General features: G+C 43.4%; 1 long non-coding RNA gene across 1 annotated transcript in view; it reads left to right on the top strand.

Annotated features, from left to right (window-relative positions):
* The window catches only part of LOC125631885 (uncharacterized), a 74,786-nt gene extending 62,432 nt beyond the window's left edge, over positions 1–12,354 (top strand). Inside the window, exons 3-4 of the long non-coding RNA XR_007355090.2 lie at positions 8,227–8,325; positions 10,483–12,354. This is a non-coding gene — a long non-coding RNA (uncharacterized LOC125631885). The remainder of the gene's footprint in view (positions 1–8,226; positions 8,326–10,482) is intronic.
* The last annotated feature ends 6,589 nt before the right edge of the window (positions 12,355–18,943 follow it).

The following is an 18,943-nucleotide window of genomic DNA, read 5'->3' as shown; positions in this document are numbered from 1 at the left end:
TAACTATTCTATAACACAGCAATGACAGCCTATGGTAATTGCAGCCAGCCAATCCATTCTGTCCCCTTCAGCCCAAGCTGCAGACTAGCCTTTGGTCCTTGCAGTCACAGCCACACTCACCTACTCTCACAGCTACGCCACACAACGCTGAAGTGGCACCATGGCATCTCATATGTGATGTCTCTCAGGGATCCTATATCAAATATGCTCAGCTACAAATCAAAGGACTATTATTCCCCCAACAGCCAGCTCTGCAAACACATCCTGGGACAGGTGAGCCAAGCTGGGGTTCTGTATTTCTTGAACAGTTTCTCACCTGTGATAAATGTCCTGCCAATCAAAGCCTGCCATCAGTCACACCTGTGCAACCCCATTGCCTTCCATTTATGGCCTCTGAGAGCTGTGTAAACCATTGCCGCCAATGGGCTTGCACAGGTGTAAGTGATTGGCCTTGTCACTGGAACAGAGTGAAGCTGATAAGGCACAGAAGTAATGGAATCCGGTTCCCACTCCCATAACTCTGTTGGCTCTGTAACTCTAACAGAAATGAAAAGCAACAAAAACTAATTTTAGTCTCCAGAATAAGCAGATGTGGCTCTGAATGCTCACAGGGCAGCAGGGATGTTGAGGAAGAAGGCGGCCATTTTCAGGGCCCAAATTCAGACATGACGCATGTATGTACAATGCAAAGTGCCATCAGTGGAGCTGCACCCACTTATACCATCTCTAAAGTTCGCCCTACATATTCGTCTCTCTGCAGGAATGGCGGGCTGAAGGGTAGTTATCAGAGAGCAACATTAAACGCCTGGCTGTGAGAGAAATGCTGAGCACTTAAGGAGGCAAACATTTGGGGGACAGTTTCCAGAACTCTATAAAACATAGTAATTTTACTCAGTTCAAATACTTTGTAAGATGCAGAGGGTGATATCAAGCGCTCTCTCCCCTAGCATCCCTGTTTCTTCTTCCAAATATAAGGATAATGAGCATTTTCAATAGCTGATACATTTCAGGATCCTGGCTGTCTTTCAGAATGATGAGCCATCACACTGAGGAATGGGCATTGTTTCTGACCGCTCAATACCACTGAAAATCATATATGTAGAGCGCACATCTCGTGCTATCTTGCATAAAACAGGTCATACAGAGCCTGAGCCTAAAGCCTCCACTCAGTCAAGTTGCCCAATTGACTTCCCTGGGACATGAGAAAGTGTTTTAGGATTGGGCCCATAAATATAAAATTCAGTTTTTTCTCTTGCTTTCATGCAAGATCTTTACAGTTTCACAGGGAAAGTCTTAGCCCTGCCTCTGCTCGGAGCCATGTCGACTGAAGCAAAAGAAAACTAAAGGAACTGGCCAAGATCACAGACTGAGCATGTAACAAATCTCAAAGCTGCATTCAAGACTTTCAGTTGCTCAACTGAGTGCTCTGTGGTGCAACTCTTTGCTGCTGTTTGTGATATATAGCTTCTCCTCTTTCCAGTTCTTATAAAACAACAAAATGAATATAACATTTTATGTTACAAAAGTACAAATCCATAATGAGCAAACTAATGACTGATGTATACTATTGAATGATACTTAATACTGAAATGCTATTTTTGCTCATTGGGGATGCTGGCCTTCTTTCCAATGCCATTTCTGTTTCAAATGCTTTTAAGGGCAGACACTTCCGAGAAGGAGCCAAGGTTGACGGTGTTGCAAAATTGGCATGAACATTTATCAGCTGGTACAAAATCAACGTAGTCAATTGTAATGAAAAAGGGAATACATTATTCAGCCGTTCAAAAGCAAAAAAAATAAAAAAAAGAGAGAATGGTTTGGGGCAAATAGAATTTTGCATCACTGCAAGGAGATAGTGGTAGGGGTGGAAAATGTCCTGCCCTGGCTGAACATCACTGGCACAACTTCAAAGCTAGACTTTAACTTTTTCCCCCCGATGCTTTTTCACCCTGTTTCTCACTCTACCCTTTCTCACTCTTACTGTGCAGTGAGCTAGGATATGAATCTACAGCACCTGAGCTTACCACATAGTATACCCTGGAACATCTCGGAGCACCCTTTGAAAGGGCTTCCATTTCATTGCTCTCAAGGATGCCTCCATGACCTGCAAGTGGAAGAAGCCATGTATACAGGGAACTTAGTGGGGCAGTTGCCCCACTCCTGGAAAACAAGGGTTAAAAGCAGCCCTGGAAAGTGAGAGCAGCTGAGGGAGTAGCTGACCACAGGTGTGGCCAGCCCAATCAGGCCACAGCCGGCCCTATAAAGGGGCTGTGAGCTTTTATATGAACTGAGCTGGGAGATGCTACTGACATGTTTTGTGGGTAAGTTATTATGCCTGTCTTATAGATTGGGGAAACTAATGTGCACAGAGCCTGATTCTCCACTCCATTGCAGCACGTGTAGACACTTGCATCTGTGCAAAATCTTGCCAAATCAGAATGGTAAAGCCTTATAGCTGTGTGTTAGCTGATGTCATTGACTATCCAAGTTACCAGGTGGTAGATAATCATACCCAGAAAGATTTAGGGCCAAATCCAAAACCCAGTGAAGTCGATCAAATTCCATTTGACTTTGGTGGGCATTGGATCAGTTCCTAAATGATCTGGTTGAGATCATACAGCAAGTCTGTGTCAACTCCATTAACAAAACCTGGATCTCTGACTCCCAGTGCTGAGCTTTAGCTACACTGTGCTCTCTTTAGCACTTGCAGTTAGTGGGCTAACAATTTTTATTTACCTAAAAGGGAAAAGGTAACACAGAAAATGTTCTTTTCTTAACACACTTGTAATTGGCAGCTGCTGTCAAGTATCAACAGGTCAGTGAAATCACTCTACATTGTAATTAGTGTGATTTGCTTAATGTCACCTTGTTTCACTGTCCGAGAAACTGTCTCAAAATGTAAAAACACCACATTTTTCAGTTGGGGAAGTGTTGTCTGACTGTACTGAGACATTTTCTTTTCACTCTACTATTTTACAATGGCCTTTGCTTAGGTTCACTCGCCTGAGCAATCTGGAAAGCCAATCAAGAATTCTCAAGCCAGGAAAATAGAATAAGACATCATAATTAAATTAACATGGGCAATAACTAATAATAATATATTTATTATCCTTTGACATTCCAGACACTGTACAACAAAACTGAAACATCCTGACCTACAATTAAGATACTGTAATGAAAACCACCCCCTTGACATGCAGACAAATAAACCCTCGGGGGGGGGGGAGGAATCCCATTAGAAGGGGAGAAGAAAGAAAGGAAAGAATTATGGGACCAATACTGGAAATATAGAAAATATTCATTAGATAAAAGACTCGGTCTTGTTTAAAAAGGATGGACTGAGGTGCCAAGGTACCGTGACACTGGTAAGAATGGAGCCAGAACAGGCTGGTAACATTATCTGTGGCTCTTGCTTCCATGAGACCCAAAAAATCATCTATGAAATGTACCATATGTGAGGAGAAGAGACCAAAGGAAAATAACACTATTTCACAAAGGAGCAATGGAGCTGGGTGAGATGAGATATACAAAGGGATGAGTTTCAGAGTAACAGCCGTGTTAGTCTGTATTCGCAAAAAGAAAAGGAGTACTTGTGGCACCTTAGAGACTAACCAATTTATTTGAGCATGAGCTTTCGTGAGCTACAGCTCACGAAAGCTCATGCTCAAATAAATTGGTTAGTCTCTAAGGTGCCACAAGTACTCCTTTTCTTTTAAAGGGATGAGTGACCAACTAAGAGCCAGTTGCTAATCAACTGTAATCTCCCACCCCTCCCCCCACTGCTTTGATTTATTCTGGCTAATTGGTGCAACATCTTAAAATTTACAACACAAATTAAATTTGATTAAATCTATCTTGGTTCATATGATAATGCAGTGCAGATGAAATGCAGATAGAAAATACATTATGCTATCACAAATAAATGCAGTTATCTCCAATAAGAGCAGAGGTAAATTGCTTTTCATGTGCAAGTTTACTTCAATAAAACTTTAATCAAATTAAAATATTGTGGGAGGGAACCTTCACTACGTAACCTTTTAACTATTAATAACTCAGTAAAACAGCAAGTTAAATTCACTAAATAAAGCAAGCTTGTATATTAGTTTTCCCATAGTCTGAAAATTTGCTCAGAACAAGAGCTAGTATTAATTCATATTTATCAGACCAAAAAAACCCTGTAAAGAAGCTGAAGTTTAGCTGCACCAAAACTTTTATCAGAAAGGCAAGAACAGACATCAATAAAACAATGCTTATCTTTACACTTACTGCAGTGTTTATTCAGACAACTGACAAATAGCAGAAATAAAATATGGCTAAATATAATGAAAACTGCTAACCTTGAGTTTGAGGAGAAGGAATCTTTGGTTCTCTAGTCAATAGTCCCTAACTACTCATATGTAGGGTGACCATATTTCCCAAAGGGAAAACAGGACACCATGCAGGGCTGGCCCAAGCCTGCCCTGCCACCGGGTTGGCCCCAGCTGCTTGCCTGAGGGCCACCCCCCATAGGGCTGGCCCCAGCTGCTCACTTAAGGCACCCCCCTCAGACTGTCACTGGTCACTCGAACCCTGCTGACCCCCCACTCGAGGTTGTCACTGGAATCCTGACTGCCCCCCCTCAACACTGGAATTCTCCCCCCGCCCTCCCCTCCAGCCCAGCCTCCCTCCTGCACAGGTCTGGCATCTTCGCTCGCTCGCCCCCACCCCACATTCCTCTGCATCTGCATATCAGTACTTGTACTTTCAGCTATTGGTTGGCTATTGTCCCCTCATTTGGTGGCTCCCTTCCTATTCTTGATGATGAACACAGGGCCCAATTGTGGTGTTGTTGTTTGGACCGTTCTGTGCTGCCACCATGCACCACGTTTTTGACTGAGTGGATGCTTACTTGTAACGGAGCTGAGTCACCTCCAAGCCCCACTCTGATGTGATCGCCTCACGGGATTTGGAATGGCGGAAGCTGTGTTGTTGTACAGAATGCACACCGCAGTGACTCAGCTCAGCAACTGAGCCAAAGTTCATCACTTAGACTATATCATTCCCTAGACATTACAACTCACATGGGAGCAGGAAACAACACAAGTGGGATGAATCATGCATCCTAGGGGCATAGGGAGATGACCTGACTTAGGAAGACACCTGATTCAGTGTTTTTGGCCCATTGTCTATATTCTTTTTCACTGTGTAACTAAATAATAGGTTAACTTTAAACAAGAATGCCACCTGCTGCCAAAGAAAGTAATCTCAAATATGAATGGGCCAGTGATTTTGACCTGAAAATATCCTCAGAGACATGATATAGTGCATTTTACTTCCCTGTAGTATCCTTAGTAAATCTGACCATTGGTGGATTTGGAATTACTGGGGCCATTTGCGCAGCTTCATTTTCGAGCCTCCCCCCCATTCCCCCCGGAGACCCAGCCAAGAAAAAGAACATTCTCTTATCTCCCCGCCCCCGTTTTTCATTCTTTTTTCTTCATCTTCCTCCTATATTATAAGTAATGGGAAGTAAATGAAAATAAAGTGAGGTACCTTGATTGGGGCAGGGGGTTGGGGTACAGGAGGGGATGCGGGGGTCAGGTTCTGGGAGGAAGTTTGGGTGCTGGATGTGGGCTCTGGGCTGGGGCAGGGGATTGGGGTGTGTGGGGGGGTGAGGGGCGCGGGCTCTGCAAGGAAGTTTGGGTGTGGGCTCTGGGGCTGGGGCAGGGGGTTGGGGTATGTGGGGGGTGAGGGGCGTGGGCTCTCCAAGGAAGTTTGGGTGTGGGCTCTGGGGCTGGGGCAGGGGGTTGGGGTGCAGGAGGTGGGCAGGGGGGCAGCGCTTACCTCGGGTCACGCGACTCCTAAAGCAACCAGCACACACCCCCCTCTAGCAGCAGCTCCCAGGCTTGGGAGGACAGGAGGTCTCTGCACGCCACTGCCCTCGGGCGCTGCCCTCACAACTCCCGCTGGCCACAGTTCCCGGCCAATGGGAGCCGCGGGGTCAGCCCTCAGGGAGGGGGCAGCACGTGGAGACACCCCCCACCCCCGCAGGGGCCGCAGGGACATGCTGGCTGCTTCCGGGAGTGAAGCGGTGCGGAGGGAGGGAGGCAGAGCGGACAGGGAGCTGCCTTAGCCTGACTCGCTGCTGCTGGCACGTCTCTGCACGCCCCTTGTGGGGAGGAGGGCAGCAGGTCTCCGTGCACTGCCCGGGGTGGTGGCAGCGTGTGGAGCCACCTCCTGTGCCCCCCCCGCCCCCGCCCCAGGAGCGTGCAGAGATGTGCCAGCAGCCAGCTGCTTCCAGGAGTGGCGTGGGGTCACTGGCCATGGCATGCAGGCAGCCTGCCTGCCTCAGCCCTGCTGCACTGCCAGCTGGGACTCGGGGGCAGGTTGTCAAATATTTGTCCTGCATTTTGATGGGCCCCCTGTCATTGGGAGCCCCATTCCACTGCATGGTTTGTTTCACGGTAAATCCTAAAACCAGGCCTACACTACAGCTCTAGCCAGCTTTTAACTCAGTTTAAGCTGAACCAGTTTCAAAACCAGTTAGACAATTTCCCCAGTACAGACAGGCCTTAAAAATAGAGTCCATCCCAACAGAGATGAGTGAGAGAAATATTTCCCATCAGTTGTTCCCGAGAGTACCTTCTAAAAGAATAACTGAAAGGCAATCTTAGACACTTGTATATCCCTGCCAAAATTCAGGCACAACAGGAAATACCAGCGGTCAAAGTTTTTATTCTGTATGGTGTAAAACTCCTGAATAGAATGAGTCTTCTGTTAACAGAGGTGTCAAGGTGTGCTGCAGTGATTCAAGAGCATGAAGACCAACCTCAGGGCAGACTGTTCAGGAGCAGGGCACAAATCCCAAATTGACTGTGAATTCTATATTAGTTTTCACCAACCATTTATTAAGTGTAAAATCCTCAGGCAGTGTAACAGCTTAACCATAGAGTCACAAACAGTCCCCTTTGGGTACCATCTTGCCACCCAGGTAAGTTTGCCTTTATGAAAGATGGTCACTTACACCAAGGATCACAGCAATATTCAGGTTACTCCCAGTACCAAAGGACCAGTCACTTATCCCAGATCAATTGAACCTTAGATCTCACACCAAAAGACAACATTTGTGGCCAATTCTATAATAAACTGTCTAAAGATTTATTAACTAGGAAAAGGAAATAGGAATTATTTACAAGGTTAAAGTAGGTAATCATATATACCCACAAATGAGTTCCAATCTTAAATTTAAAAAAATAATAGAAGCTTCTATAATAAGCAAGTTCTTTATGTCACATAGGCTAACCCAGACTAAACACTGGGGATCTCTTGCTTATGCCTAGAAAACCTCACCCTCAAAAGTCCAAGCAGCATAGAGATACAGTTTCTCTTTGTCAGGAATTCTTATTCCCTTTCCTTCTTCTGTGAGCTGCCAGCTAAGATGATGGGAGGAATTCTCTTGTACGTCTCCTCTTCATGGTTTGTGGGGGGAAGAGGGGAAGCAAAGTCTTTTGTCCTCTGATGTTCCACAATAGTTCACCTGGTGCTGATGGTTATTCTATGTTGGGCAGGACCTAACAATATCTTCTGTTGGAAGCCACCATGTCACACTTTCCTGCCTGGTGATTTGCACAGTTACTGAGTCTGACAATGCCAAATGCTCAAATATTACCTTACAGGATGGGATACAAGATGTTATAAGTGAGATTAATGCATGCAGCAATTTACAAACATTCCATAAAGTCTAATCACTAAACACATTTTTATAACTTTATTTTAACAGTACTAACACAGAGATGAGCCAGACTAATTCTAGCTATGTATTGGCAAAAGCTGGCATCTGGTTTGACAGCATGACAAAAAGTAACTGCAACTGCTTTATATGCTGATAATGTTCACCTTAACCACTCACTTCTTAGTATTTGTTCTGCTCTGTGGATTTACACACTGAAAATATGTCTTGAGGAATGAATATAAACTATACTCCATTATCACTGGTATACACTTTACCACTCAGCAGTCAGGGACAACATACAGCCATTAACGTTCCGCTTAGCTCTGGGGTTCATGACCTCCTTCACCATTCAACTAAAAAAAGGTTGGTAAATGGTGACTGAAGCAGAGCTGAATGAATGATAAAGTAACAGATAATTTATTTGATGAATTTTGCCTTTTTTCTGTCTGAAATTGGCTGTGAACAGATTGAACAATTCTTTAATTTACTTGAAATTATTTGCAAACTTTTTTCAGCAAAAAATTCTTGATCTACACACCATTTGGAAATAGTTGGCTGTGAAGAGTCCTGGAGACTGATTCGACCACCTTCTCTTCAGTGAAACTAGTTGCAGGGTAAGGTGCTCCTCAACATGAGTAAGAGTAGCATAATCTGGACCATAACTTGCAATTCACTCTGGGAACTAGTTATGTAAGTCATGTGGTAGTGTTTCTGTTCCCTGATTGGATGGCATACATAACCAACCTACACAGTCTGTTGTGAAATATACAACTCTACTGTCATTTGAAATCTGTATCTGATTGTAATATTTGCATTTGTGCTAGTAAAGCTCAAACACCCCAGTGTTTGTGGAAAGTGAGCACAGTGAATTTCAATCTTTCAATTTGGACAAATATTCACAGAAAGTTCTTTCCATCATTTACTCTACCCTAGAATATAGATTGAATCACTTCTCTGCTGAATTGTGCTAAACAGGAATAGCACTCAGAGCTCATGATGAAATGGAAGAATCCCACTGTACCCATGCCTCAGTGGGTCACAACTGAGGATGCCAAATTCAGGACGAGCTTCTAAGAAATAGGACAGATACACCCCAAGACTGGTGGCTAATCTCCCATAAGACATACCAAACCAGCAACAAAAGTAAACTTCTGTTTCACCACACCAGCTAACAAGAAAACATAAAGGCAGTTTCCTCAGTCATTCCAGTGCTTATACCACCACCAAAAACACTGGATTCAGAGATTAGTGGTTCTTTACAACCAGTCTCATCAAATAATAGGTTTGTCTGATCCCAAAAGGATCAGTCACACACCCTGGTCAATATATAACTTAGATCTAACCCCAAAATCACACTGATGCCAATCCTTTAGTATCTAAAATCTAAAGGTTTATTCATAAAAAGACAGAATTGGTTAAAAAAATCAATTACATACAGTAATTGCAAAGTTCTTGGTTCAGGCTTGTAGCAGTGATGGAATAAACTGCTGGCTTAAGTCAAGTCTCTGGAGTACATCCACAGCTTGGATGGGTCATTCCAGGACCTTTTATAGCTTTTGCCATGTGAAGGACATCCCATTGTTCTTACTGTGGAAAATTACAGCAACAAGATGGTGTTTGGAGTCACATGGGCAAGTCACATATTCATGCCCAATTTCACTTATTCATTGCAGAAAGCCATTTCCTACACTCAAGACAACCCGTTTACATGACAATCCACTCAGTGTAGATGGGCATCTCCAATGGTCCACTGTCAACCAAGTGTTTCTTGATGAGCCACTTAATTTGAATAGTCCCTCCAAGATGTGCTGTCTAGCTACCTTGTGGGCAGTACCCCAGGTGCCAACATTTGAAATCCAGATATAGAGCCAATCTTATAGCTTAAATTACAAAAAAGATACATGCATACAGATAGCATAATCATAACCAGCAAATCGTAACCTTTTCATAGACACCTCACTTGACAACCTTTGTACAAGATTTGCTATAAATATATAACAGTGGTTGCAACAATGATCTATATGGTCATATTTTAATCAGATAATGTCACACCCACATCAAAGGGAACTTCAGAGAAATGCTTTCCAAGAACCATAGTTATACAGATATCTCAAAGACATTGCTAAAAAAAACCCTGCACATCTTCCAAAGCACAGAATACACTGATTTCAATAATAGGCTAGGAAACATGTAATACTGAATGCAATGACATCAAAGAGGCTGAAATAGATCACAGAACGTAAGAGTGAAGAGCAACTGTCTATAAAATCACAGTACAAAGAGCAATAATGTTCATTAAAAGCTTCTGAGCTAGGCTGGTGATCAAGAATTTAGGGGATATTTTTTATTTCTCAGTCCCTAACATTAGACACCTAGATCCATACTTATGAACCTAAGTGATTTATTATTCAAAGATGCTGAGTACCTACAGCTTTCAGCAATTCTGCAGACTCCTTGTTTAGGTGCTGCTGTGATAGATAACACTGAATCTTGCTGCAGATAGGCCAGAACTTAAACATCACTCAAGGATATCTAGAACAATACTCCAGCCATGGCAAAAAGGCTTTGAATGTAGCGTATGTGGCCAAACTAGAGTCTATGCTGGATCCAACTATTCCATGATGCTGTCACAGAATTCATCCCTTGCCACAGAACTGTGCTCCAAGATCTCACACCTTCATTTGAAAAAAATTAAATGTCTAACTCTGGGTTGCTAAGCTAATTTTGAGAATGTGAACCGAGTGTAAACTGCTGTCCATCTGCATCTACAGAGAGCCAGACATGATGGAGGAGAATGAAGGACGTTTCATGGAGATACAATGCAATGTTCAATATCACAGAATTTAGGCATGCTTCCTGCACTCTTTGGTCCCATTGTGCTATGGAATACATGTGGCCCGGATTTACACAGTAGCAGCATTTGGAAACCCTTCACCTCAGTGCAAATACAGTTACCGACTAGACTTGAGGATGGGACTGTAATAATACAATACAACACTGGAATACATGGTGTTGTGTAACTGGCTGTAGTAGAGTTTCTTTATTCTGGAAGATGTTGCTGTCTAAAATCTAGAGCTGTAAACAGGCTCACTGTGCTGGGTTGGGGGAAACGCTGTGGGGAATGAAAGTCCAAGTTGTAAATTGCCAAGATCTGCACAAGTGGGTTCTCTCCCTTCGTACAATAGCTTGTCAATGATCAGCACTACAACTACTTTCCTCACACACACACCCCCAACACACACATCCAAACTTAAACAATGAGACTGTTTGGAGCTGCAATTGTTGCTGGAAATGATATTAAACAACAAGAACATACCCTGCAAACATCTGAGCCTCTCCAAGCAGTTTTTCCAGGGGTAACTTAACTTAAGTTTATCATATAACCTTCCCTTTTCTTGCCTCCTAACATGTGAAGCCCTATAGGCCAGAACCTGGGTTCTGATAGATCTGCAAAGCATGAAGGTATTTGTGTGTGTGTGTGTACAGAACAGTGGCTTAAAGTTCACCTTTGTTTCCACACTCATATTGCACCTCTGTGCTGAGCCAGTCTCCCTGCACTGAGTTAGAACAGCTCTTAGGTTGCTCTAATTTACATCACTGAAAAAAGACCCACGGGTCCAAATACAGTGTGGCATAGCTGCATCCCAGTTGTGCCCACTTTCCTCTAGACACTTCTCCTTTCTCCTGCTCTGGTTGGCAGCAGGGAGGTAGAATGCTGTAAGTGCCCTTTGCCAGCTCTGTGCCCTTAGAGAATCCCCCCTTATGCTGAGCTGGTTATACTAACCTTAAGGCGAGTTTGCCCTAGTAACATAGTGGAAATGGTTGTGCCGCACCAGAAGATCTGGCCCTAAACTTCCATTCATCGGTGGGGGCAGGATGGCTTAAGCAGCTTGCCTTCTGTTTTTTACAGAAATATTTATTTCAATCAACTGCGACTTGAATAAAATCACTGACATACAAGCGAGAGCTGCTTGCCACTGTGGCCCACTTCCAAAGAACACACTTCTGGATCATGGGCAATCCTTGTACATTGTAAAGATTATTAGTCACTCAAAACAGCCCTTTCAGATAGAGCAACAAAAAGAGATCATTCTTGACATTTATTTAAGAGGAAGGTGACTGTTTTTTTACAGCAGTAAAACACTTACACAAGTGGTAGACAGCAGTAGTAAATCAGTATTTTTTATGCTAGAACATAAAGTTGGGAGATGCTGGCCAGTATCTTGGAATGGTAACAAAGACCCTCCCATGTTCCAAGGTATCAGGATCTGTGAGGGGGCTGATACAAAGTTTTGCAATACTTGTACTTATTGCCTCTTGAACTCTGGTTGAATAAAAGATAAGCAAAAACAGCACAACTCTGGTACAGGGTATTTTTTTTTCATGTAATTTAAAATGTTACTGTGTGAGGCAAAATTTCCATTGACTTTGTTACTTAATCACCCAGGATTCTCCTAGGGGTTAACCCCTGGTGGTGGTATGTCTACAAAGACTACACAGGGTATGTAGAAAATCCAGTGGCTGGCCCGTGCCGCCTGACTCAGGCCCACAGGGCTCAGGCTGCGAGGTTGTTTCATTGTCATGTAGACTTCTGGGCTCCGGCTGAAGCCCAAGGTCTGGGACCCTCTGAGAGCCCGGGCTCCAGCCCCAGCCCAGAAATCTACACGGCAATGAAACAACCTCTCAGCCCAAGCCCCATGAGACTGAATCAGCTGGCATGAGCTAGCTGCAGGTGTCTAGCTGCTATGTAGACATACCCAGTGAGTCTAAGTCTTCTTTCAAACCTCTTTTTAACAGGGAAGGATAATCCCACTGGCAGTGTGGACACCAGAGCCCAAGATTCGAGCATGAGTTAGAAAGGTCTTAACATAGGGTTTGTCATAAATATAAAGGGAAAGGTAACCACCTTTCTGTATACAGTGCTATAAAATCCCTCCTGGCCAGAGGCAAAGTCCTTTTACCTGTAAAGGGTTAAGAAGCTCAGGTAACCTGGCTGGCACCTGACCCAAAATGACCAATGAGGGGACAAGATACTTTCAAATCTGGAGTGGGGGGGAAGGCTTTTGTCTGTCTGTGTGATACCTTTGCCGGGAACAGATCAAAGATGCAAGCCCTCCAACTCCTGTAAAGTTAGTAAGTAATCTAGCTAGAAAATGCGTTAGGTTTTCTTTGTTTTGGCTTGTGAAATTCGCTGTGCTGGAGGAAATGTTGGGCTAGATGACCTCCTGAGGTCCCTTCCAACCCTGATATTCTATGATATTCTATGATAAATGTGTATTCCTGTTTTTGTGTCTTTTTGTAACTTAAGGTTTTGCCTAGAGGGATTCTCTATGTTTTGAATCTGACTGCCTGTAAGATTATTTTCCATTCTGATCTTACAGAGTTGTTCTCTTATTTTTGTTGTTGTTGTTGTTCTTCTAATAAAGTCCTGTTTTTTAAGAATCTGATTGGGTTTTTTGTGTCTTAAAAATCCAAGGCTGGTTTGTGCTCATGTTGTTTATTCTCAAGCCTCCCCAGGAAAGGGGACGTAAGGGCTTGGGGGGATATTTTGGGGAAATAGGAACTCCAAGTGGTCCTTTCTCTGTTCTTTGTCTAAATCACTTGGTGGTGGTAGCATACTGTTCAAAGACAAGGCGAAATTTGTGCTTTGGGAAAGTTTTTAACCTAAGCTGGTAAAAATAAGCTTAGGCGGTTTTTCATGCAGGTCCCCACATCTGTACCCTAGAGTTCAGAGTGGGGAGGGAACCCTGACAGGGTTAAAATACAATGTAGACACTCAAGCCCAGGGTTCCCTAACACAGGTCAGCTGACTTGAGTCCCACTAACCCTGGGCTTACACTGCAGTGTAGATATACACTGAGAGTCTAGAGAGTCAACACTCAGTTCTGGAGCAGCAAGGTCAGTTACACTCAAAGTATTGTGGAGGAAGGGGCATAAGAGAGTTCTCTTTGCTGCTGCTACTAACTTCAGTGGGGCCAGGATCACACCCCTAGTGTTTTTAAAAGTGGTTTAAAACAGAGCATATGAGGTACCATTCACAGAACCATGCATAACTCAGCAGTTTCATTTCTCAGGGGTTTGTGTGAAGAATCTCCTTTAGGTTTTCACTTCACATAGGTTCATTCCTCTGAGTTTGAGGTTTTTGGATTCAACCACCCTCTCCCCCCACCCCCGACCCTGATGCAAAGCAGAACTCAGCAAAAGGTTTCACCAGGTTTCAAGTCAAAACCCTAACTCAGAACAGACTTTGCTTGAAACTGGACCCAGCTTCACTCATGAGGTCTGCAACCAGGGCCGGCACACAACATTTTGGCACCTGAGGCGGGGAGCTCAAATGATGCCCCCATACCCCCTCGCTTCGGCCAAAACTTTGAAAGGTCTCAGTTCTGCCTTCTTCCTGTTCTATTCCTCTCATGGTACTGCTCTGCTACCTACCCCAATAAAGGAGAACAAACAACTTAAAATGCCTTGTTCAAAAATTTTAACACTTAACTTTCAAACGCCTGAACAGCAAATGTAACTTTTCTTGTCTGCATAGTAAACACTGGCATTTTTATCTGTTTGAATAATCAAAGCGGTGCTTTCCGTGCCTTCTTGGCTGCAAAGATTTGAACTGCTTCCTGCTGAAGGTCCAGAGTCTGGGCCAGCTCATGCTCTATTGAGATGGTTGCAAGGCCGACCAGCCTCTCCTGTGTCATTGTGGAGCGTAGATGTGTTTTTATGAACTTCAGCTTGGAGAAGCTGCGTCCTCCACTGGCAACAGTTACAGGAAGCGTTAGAAGTATGTGCAGAGCAACAAAAGCATTTGAAAAGAGGGTGGTCATCTTATTTATGCACATATATTCCAGAACAGCCTTTGGAATTGATCCTGCTGAAATCTATCTTGAAAGGGCTTTCAGTTCATGACCTAAATCACTCACATCAATATTGCGCATGTCATCATGTATCAGCACTGTCTCTAGTGCCTGTCATTGCTGGTGTAGGACTTCTTCAGGTATAGTGAGGAGTTTTGGAATATCATACAACATCCCAAATACACTGCTGTGTTCCTTGAACTGCATGAAACATTCTTCAACTGACTGTATTGCACAATCTAGCACCTGGTAAAGAACTGAACTTTGAATTGTTGTTTGGGGTCTCTTCTGGGATTATTCCGTGCCTCGTAATCAAAATGTCATCTTCTTTGGTGACTTTTGTATTCTTGAATGGGTGGGAAAATAGCTTCAGTGTGAAGTTCCTCTGCCAACTTCTGTGCACTCTTCAGAATGTTTTGAAATCCCTCATCTGACCGATAAGACTGTAGGTATGCCTTCGCTTTGTCCAGTTGTTCCATTGCTCCAGATATATCAAGGTCAACACCTTGGAGTTTCTTGTTTACACCATTTGTTTCAAACAGTACGTCATGCCACAACACTAAGCCACACAGAAATTTGAAGTTATGTATGTTTCTGGTTATTACATTTCTCTCTGCCACTGTTCTCCCATGAACAGATCCAGCTTAATAAAGACTGGGAGTGGATGTGTCATTACACAAAGTAAAACTATTTCCCCATGTTTATTCCCCCTCCCCGCACTGTTCCTCACACATTCTTGTCAACTGCTGGAAATGGCCCACCTTGATTATCACTACAAAAGGTTTTTTTTTCTCTCCTGCTGGTAATAGCTCACCTTACCTGATCACTCTCGTTACAGTGTGTATGGTAACACCCATTGTTTCATGCTCTCTGTGTATATAAAATCTCCCCACTGTATTTTCTACTGCATGCATCCAATGAAGTGAGCTGTAGTTCACGAAAGCTTATGCAGAAATAAATTTGTTAGTCTCTAAGGTGCCACAAGTCCTCCTTTTCTTTTTGCGGATACAGACTAACATGGCTGCTACTCTGAAACCTGTCATAGCATTATCCTCCATAATGGCAACTACGGCATCATCTATCTTCCCAATTTGGTGTTTGATAGGCTTTATCGCCTCCACTCGACTTTCCCATCCTGTGGCACTCAGTGGTTTCAGTGTCAGAGAGGATGTTCCCAGAAGCTGCTTCAAAATTTGCCATCGATGAGTTGATGCAGAGAAAAATACATAGATGCTTTGAATTACATTAAAAAATTTAGCAGCCTCACTAGAAGCTGATGCTGCATCACTGACCACCAAATTCAATGAATGAGAACTGCATGGGACAAAAAAACTTGAGAGTTTAACTCTCGGATCTGTGTCTGCACTCATCTGTTCTTTCTTCTCATGTTGGCACCATTATCGTAGCCCTGACCTCTCATGTCAGCTATCGCAATTCCCATATCTTCCAGCTTTTTAAGATGCACATTTGTCATACCAACTCCTGTAGTATCATCAATGTCAATAAATTCTAGAAAATGCTCTCTGACAGTTATCATTGCAGGGACATTTTTCACTAGGTTCTGTTGTTGTAACAAAATGCACCATTAAAGTTATTTGTTCCGTACGGCTGATGTCAGGTGTGCAGTCCAGAATAACAGAGTAATATCTTGCTGACTTCAGATCTGCCACAATCTTCTGTTGTTGCCAGTAACTGTATGATCTCATTTTGAATTGTTTTTCCAAGGTAGTGGTGTGTGTACATTTCTTGGGTGGTGACTCTTCTTAGATGCTCCTGGAGTACAGCATCAAACTCAGCCATCAGCTCCACAATTTTAAGGAAGTTTCCATTGTTTGGCACATACAGCTGATCTGAAGTGCCATGCAATACGAGGTTCTGGGTAGCAAGCATTCTCACAATGGGAATGAGCCTTTTCAAAACAGCTTGCCAGTAAAGAGACTCTCTGATGCAATCTTCTCTTGATGCCGATCATCTATGGTGGCCTTTAACCTTAGTCTCATCTCAAGCTCTTTCCACCTATGGAATGCTCTCTGGTGATTTGCTGCCTTCTCGTGGCATGCCACATTTCTAGCCAGATTTTTCCAGTCCTTTGTTCCTGTAGAACCCAATGTGACTGGAACATTAGACTGGAAGAGTTTGCTACAAAAACAGTATTAAGCATTCTGGGATTTTGAGTACATAAACCATGGCCTCTCCACTTTGTCACCATTGGGGATTTCATACCAGTAATGTGTTGGATGGAAACTTCTCTTTTCATTGTCTTTGGGGAACATGAAGTTTTTCACTTGCTGTGGCCCATGCAGTACAAGGAAGTCCCTCAGGCTACTGCTCAAGTGGGACACGGTCCTGGATCATCTAGACTTAAGGAACTAAACTCAGCAGCAACTGTTTCTTGCGCCTCCACCACATTCTTCTCTGATCTACATTTTCTTCAGGAATGTGCATGGTTAGATCCATTTGAAATGGAGATATGGATGCTGCAGTAGCTGGCAGGTCACCTGCCCTTTGACTAACTGGAAGATCAGGCATCTCCTCACCAGTCACATCCTCACTGGGGCCGGAAGGCTCACCGTGAACATTTATGTCTATGTATCTCAGGAGACCTCCTTCCTGCTTAGATAGAAAAAGCTTCCTTTGCTTTCTTTCTTTTTCTGAATGCTGCCCCAGAGGGGCGTTTTCTTCTTTCTCTCATGACTGCTGTTTTGGCCAGCTATAGTGGCTCTCAACACTCAGTTGAAGGGAACAAATAAGCAGGCTGGTAGCAAGGCCTGAGTGAGGGAAGATATAAGCATCTTAAGGGCCTAACTGGCTCCTACTACTTCAGTTGACTGCCTGTTCTCCTCAAGTGGGTTCAGGGAAGCAGCAGGAAATAGGAAGCTCCCTGAGAAGCTGGTGTTAATCAGTCCAGGCTCCTAGGGGTGCTAGAGAGGTACATAAGAGGCTCCTCCTCCTCTCTCTCCCTGCAGCTGCTGCTGCTTTCTGTTATTCCCTCTCACCTTCTCTCCTGCCTGCCTGTTACGTCTTTTGTGCCCTCTTTCCTCCAGCACAGCACTCCACCATCTCTGTGCATCTAGAGCAGAGAGAATACATATGCACCAGCAGCAGACACAATTTTCTACACTCTGGGTCCTAGTGGCGGTCGCCTCAGTTCGCCTCATGGTGAGGCCAGCCCTGTCTGCAACCCTTTCAACAGACCTGAGCAGAGTTTCTATTTTGTAACAAAACTTGAAACCAGAGAAGAGTTGTTTGGTTTCTGGGGTTTTTGCAAAGTTTCTGCTCAGCCATTCCTATGTTTTGTGGGTTATAGACAGAATGCTGCAGCAGTGGTAAGAACTGCAGTCCTTAATCAATCAAATCCTCCTGCTGAAGTTACTGGGAGTTTTACCTGAGTGAAGGTTGTTTGGGCCACAGCATTTATGGAAGTTTTCATATTTCAAAGAGAATATGCTGCACAGTCTATAGTATCTGCAATTGCCACAAAATCTCTAATTTTTTAAAAAGTAACCAACATTCTAGACTAAGAACCCACACAATTTCATTTTACAAATCAAAGTCACTTTCTGAGTAACAGGAACACACGCAGGCTCGGAAACTACAGAGCGCTTAGCTCCTTTTTCAATCATAATTTTAAAAAGAAGGACAAACTGCCAAGAAATAGTGTTCCTTGGCTGAACCCTTCTCTGCCAAGCTACAGCCTGGAGTGAATTTTTGTAGGTCTCAGTGATAAACGTCTGAACAAAAGGCTTTACAAAATGGAGGAAATGCTGTCAGACCTTTAACTATAGGTGTGCTGGGTGGTAGCGTTACAGTCCTCTCACAATATTTCTCATGGCAGTGCTTGTAAATTGATTTAGACTTTCCTCAGGGATTTCTGCCACACTGTAGGTAAAAAATTAAGTGCTTTTGTGATCTCTACAGAAAGATGTAATATGAGCTAGAGTAGGTAATTTGAATTACTTACAGCAATCATACATTTTGAAATCATGTTTAGTTCATCCTTTTGAACACTCGTTTGGTAGCAAAATTACCTTCCTAAAGCTTCCCTGTGGGCCACCAAAAGAGCTTCCAATCGCTGTGCAAGTTTGTAGATATACTTCTGTCTTTCTTCCATTTATGAAAGGCTGATTTCTGGGTTGGTTTCCCTTTTTTAAAGGAGAAAATATCATGTAATGTGGATAGGGTCTCTCAATTAATTTAGTGCAGATGTCTCATTTGTGGCGTTTTTGTTCTTCCAATCAGAACCAGCTCCTTACGCTATTCCATAGAGGAGAAAATGTTCATTTTGAAGTGTCACCTAACCACTGACAGATTGCTTTTTATTTGAGGTCTCTGGTGACTCCCAGGCACAGGGAAAGTGATTTCTATTTCAGAAAATACC

The sequence above is a fragment of the Caretta caretta genome, chromosome 2 (genome assembly GCF_965140235.1).
Source record: "Caretta caretta isolate rCarCar2 chromosome 2, rCarCar1.hap1, whole genome shotgun sequence".
Lineage (NCBI taxonomy): Eukaryota > Metazoa > Chordata > Testudines > Cheloniidae > Caretta > Caretta caretta.
The sequence above is the reverse complement of the archived record's forward strand: the minus strand, read 5'-3'. Positions and strand labels throughout refer to the sequence as shown.